We start from the raw sequence: 5,374 nt of genomic DNA, 5'->3' as shown, positions 1-5,374 counted from the left end.
GAACTGGTGGCTCATTCAAACAAAAATTTTAAATCGCCCTTAGAAGAAATAGAAAGTTATTGTACTGAGAAAGTAGCTTTGAGCGAGGACTTCGAACCAATTGAGTGGTGGAAAAGCAAAGAAAATTGGTATCCTCATTTGTCAAAATTAGCATTGCAAATGCTTACAATACCATCCAGCAGTGCAGCAGCTGAAAGGGTATTTTCTTTAGCGGGCAATATTATAACTGAAAAAAGAAATAGATTAGGGCCGAAAACCGTAGGCAATTTGCTTTTTCTACATTCATATTATAAAAATTGTAAACTATAATTTCATTTAATTAAATGCACTGAATCACAAAAATATTATTTAACTATGTTTAATGCACTGATGCAGTACAATTTGATTTGATTTTTATGTTAAGTATTGATTAATTTTTATATATTCTTTAATTTGTTAAGTGGATGAATAAATTAAATTCTTGAGCAGAATATTATTTTGTATTATGTTTTCATCATGCAGAATAAAGTTAATTCTTCGTGCTTGTCGAAATTTTCATATTTCGACTAAGTGACGTTTTTCCAGCAGCAGGTACTAAAAAAAGCAACAAGGCGAAGGCTTGCAAAAAAAACACCTAACACCCAAAACACTCTATACATTTTGTGCCTCAATTTTTGTGCTTCCCTTTTCACCCCATCCTTCTTTCGACTCCGATGCGTCAACGTATGCCACACTCTTGCACACAGCTACCTTTTCACTTTTGTTACTTGTGTGTCCAAACACTCATGCATTATTGTATTGTACACTCAGTTGTCCGGTGGTTAGAAACACCGGGTGTCAAAATCACCTTTCATTTACCCGGTGCACCTTAAGTGCCGGTGGCTTGATGCAGTTCTCTGGTACGGGTATAAAAAGAGTATGAAACAGGGTGTTATCCCCAAAAATCGGACAGGAACTGGGTCACGATGTGTTTGTGACCCCGTATCCCCACCCTACCATGATCACCACTTCCGTCTCGTCTGGTAATCCCTTACGGAAAGCCTTCACAGCTTCCTAAACACTCTCATTATTATCTTCATCCTTCCGGCATGGTCCACGCATTTTAAGATACTAGCAATTCATAATTTTACAAACGACAAACAACTAACTTTAATGCCGATTTCTTTGGCCGACTGGCGTTACTGGAAAGTTGTGCAAGCACAAGCTTCGTAAGCCCGAGAAAGACAGAAGGCCGCTCTCGATCTCTTTGGTCTTATACCGTATAAGAGTATTTTCTTCTTCTGGGTTCTTCCTCTACGTAGTACCCTGTTGGGTCATTGGGGTAAGGGTATGCCTATGGGACATGGCTTGGCCAATAATAATTTACCATTTCGTTTTCGCACTCACCCATTCCAATACGTCGATGAAAGCGCTTTCCACTAGTATTGCTGGATCGCTGAAATTGAGAATTACAAAATCAATCAAAACCAAACCCAGCCTAAACTTGGCATACCTTGATATCCCCCATTAGCCACCATATCTCGCAATGCCCTAAAGAGATATGTGGCTGGCTACCGGCTCGTTTCTTGTTTCGCTTCTCCGTTTTATGCGTGCATTTGTATATTTGCGCGGGCAAGTCCTTTTTTTTCCTGGGCGCCTATGCTCACTCTCCCGTTGTTCCCGCTACATTAGCGCTCTCACGGCCGTTATATGTGCATTTAAGAGCACGGCCAAGCCGCTACTTTAGTGGAAGCCCACGTCAGCGCTCTCGTGGCCGTTGCACTCTGCGAGAAGTTACTTCTCTCCCATTCTCCCTACTCTACCCTTGTATGGGGGCTATGTCTTATAACTACAACAAAAAATATAAAGTATTAACTACCCATAACCCGAATAGCATATATAATAAGAATTACCGAGTTCAAAAGTAGGTTTTTAAAAGGATGTTTTATTTAACCGAACATATATATTAGAACATAGGATATGATAATGAATTGCCCAACTCAATGTTAGATAGTCTCAAACGGAACTGTCTTCTTGTTCTCGAGTTATTGATCTCGAGACCTCTGTTGGGAAGCTTAAAGCTTATCTCCTTAAGCTTTCGCCTTCGGCTGATATTTCGTCTTCGTAATTGAGTGATGATGGCTTCGGCTGAGAGAGTCGAAGCTTCGGTTGCGAGAGGCGTTGTTTTGGTGAGAGCGGCTGATAAGCGATGCGTTGGCCTATGTGTGGGAGGCTTGGGAGATGCGTCGGCTTGGATGAAACAGGCAGCCGTAACTGGTGATTGGTGTCAGCTTTCATCTTGAGAACTCACTTGTTTACAAGAGTTCTCCCTTCTGTTGGAGTGTGGGACTGATTCTGAATTAGTCATGTGATGGAGTGTGGGAACGAGCTGATAACGTATTGGTCGGCGACGTTCTATTGCATTCCAAAGTTTTGGGTTGCATGGGACTTCCTGTTGATTTCGGTATGGACGAATCATGCGTTGTTTATGCAGGTGTTGGGGTATCTTCTCATATGTTTATCCTATTTCATATAGATGCGAATACATGGGTGTAATGGTGAGTGCTGGGCATATGCATAACGTGTATAGGTGTGGGTGTGGTTATGAATATGTCAAGTGCTTAACGTATACTTAATGCGTATATGGGTGTTATGTTATGTTACTCCCCCGGCATTTCTTATAAGCCTGTCCTCAGGTTTTCACTTTAAGGTATAGGGAGGGAATTTCATCTATAACTATTGGGGTACTTTTTTCTTCTTCTTCTGTTTCTTTACATATTTAATTGTTATATATTTAGGTATTTTCTTAAATTTAACAATTCGAAACCCGATTATGCTTATTATTGATAAAATTAACATAATTATTATAACTATTTGCAATATGTTACTATATTTTGTTTGTTCTATAATTATTTCTGTTGTCTGTACATAAGACAATGGTTCTAATCTAGTTATGTTATTACTCACATAGACATTTTGTGTGAAATCTAGCATTGAATTTGTTATTGTGAATTCGTTTAATTGGGTTGAACAGTTGTAAATCTTAATTATGTTATTTCCTTCGATTGTTATTTCTTTGCCTACACAATTTTGGTTTAGTTTGGATTTGGGAAGGTTCCATGTTAAAAATATATTTGGCTCAACGTAATTAATTTGGAAATTCTTAAATGTTTTTGTGTATGGACTTTTAGTGGGTTTTTCTTTTAAAATCCCTGTTGAGCTATTGAACTTTTTCAATAGCGTAGTAACTCTACTAATCGAAAATTTTTACTTTGATTAATTCACAAGACAGTTTGTTTGATTATGTTTGTTTTCTTTATTTGCCATACAAGGCGAGAGGGAAGAGTATGGGCAAGAGTTAGCAACAGGTGGACCCGTGGTGGACCGTGTTGAAGCGAGAACAAATGGGTTTTTGTATAATAAGAGCTTAGCTCTGCTCTCTTTGCGCTGCCATGGGCCGGCGCTTAGCCGAACATTCTCCCCCCGTTGAAGAGCACGGGTCTTCGACATCCTTCTTTGGCAGCATACATAGCTTTGCGATAGCCCTCGTGTTGCTCCCAGTAGCCGTTTTGAGCTCAGCTACCCTGGAAACGCCATCTCTGCCGGCGATCAGTTTCGTCACCCTTCCCAGCGGTCACTTAAGTGGAGGCAAGAACGAGAGTTCTTTACGAGGACCACGTCGCCGACGCTGAGGTTGGGCTGCTCAGTTCTCCATTTTGCCTTCTCCTGCAAAAGCGTGAGGTACTCTTCTCGCCAGTGGGACCAAAAAGTCTGCTGCAGGAAGTTGACCTGCCGCCAGCGATCAAGACGATTGAAATTGAGTCCGGTCACATCTGGTTTTGCGAAGGTACCTAAGAACGCCTAAGTCGTCGGGATGATCTGAAATGGGAAGCAATGGCCTTGAATTTATTATGGCAGTGATATGGCACACTAGCGTTCTCAGGTCATCAAAGCACAGCAAGGAGCTGGAAGCGGAACGGTAGAAATTATGTTTGGCTGTTTTAACCGCAGCCTCCCAGAGTCCGCCAAAGTTGGGAGAGCGAGGGGGAATAAAATGCCAGTCGATATGATCCGCAACGCAAAACTCCTGAACTTCCTTTATATGCCTTTCTGCCAGGAAAAGCTTCTTCAACTCTGCCAACTCGTTCTTTGCTCCCACAAAGTTGGTTGCGTTATCGGACCAAATTTTCCTGGGCCGACCGCGAGTTCAAATGAATCGCTTTAGAGCGCTTATGAACGCTGGCGTCGATAAATCCTGCACAAGCTCAAAGTGAACGGCCTTGGTGGCAAAGCATATGAAGAGGCATATGTAGCATTTGATGGGTGGTCTGGTCCGCACCTCACTCTTATAAAAGAACGGAGCACAAAAATCCACACCGGTGACTGCAAAAACGTACGACGCATTCACACGATCCTTCGGCAAGTCGGCCATATGCTGAAGCAGGCGCGGCTTGGCCTTTAAACATCTGGTGCAGCTATTTACGACGTTGGCTACTGTCTTGCGCCCTCCAATCGGCCAATACTAATGCCGAATAAGTGCGAGCAATGACCGAGGCCCAGCGTGCAGATTCTGCTCATGGACATGTACAATTACAGCAGATGTGACAGCACATATCAAGTGATGAATTTTCCAACCGCCCACCGACGCGTAACAAGCCATGGTCATCCAGGAATGGCGCAAGTGACGAGTCGTCGAGCTCTAGACTGCACCTGCTGTTTAGCCGAACATACTCCCCCCGTTGAAGAGCACGGGTCTTTCTTTCTTTGGGTCTTTCTTTCACTGGTCATCCTTCTTTGGCAGCACTGTTGTTGTCTTCAGCACCGTCTTCAGGACCGCTACTCCGGACTTTATGTCTGACCCTATGCTGGGTCGAGCGAGGGGCCACTTCAGATGAGCTAACTGAAAATAGTGAAGCAGAAAGTGGAGCTGCCTTGAGAGACGGAGAAACCTCTCCTGCAACTATCCATCCCAGTCTGGTCTCCTGAAGACGTGGCAGTGCAGTTCCCAACTTGTTATTGCCTGGCGAGGGCGATGGGATAGCTGGCGTGGCTGAATTCTATCGAAGAGATTGTGTCTAGAGCTGGTCCTTTCAGGCAGGATCGTAGGTGCTGAAGCTTTTCCACATTCGTTAGGTCAGAATCCTTGTCAATTATGGAGGCAAACATGCCCCGAAACGCGGCATATTGCGCGTAGCCCCCACTGAATTCGGGAAGCTTTAATTCCGGCAGGCGAGGCCGACTCTGCACTATGACTGTAGCTGGGGCCTCTCCAACATGGTCCGTCCGCATTGTTGAGCATGGGAGCATTGTGGGCTGCCGCTTGTTTAACTCACGCTTCATGCTAATCTCCAGCATGACCACGCATTCGTCAAACTCCTCCCTCAAGGGACTGTCGATCTCATCGATATCAATCCTC

The sequence above is a fragment of the Drosophila obscura genome, unplaced genomic scaffold, assembly GCF_018151105.1.
Source record: "Drosophila obscura isolate BZ-5 IFL unplaced genomic scaffold, ASM1815110v1 contig_194, whole genome shotgun sequence".
Classification (NCBI taxonomy): domain Eukaryota; kingdom Metazoa; phylum Arthropoda; class Insecta; order Diptera; family Drosophilidae; genus Drosophila; species Drosophila obscura.
Note: the sequence above shows the minus strand (reverse complement) of the source record.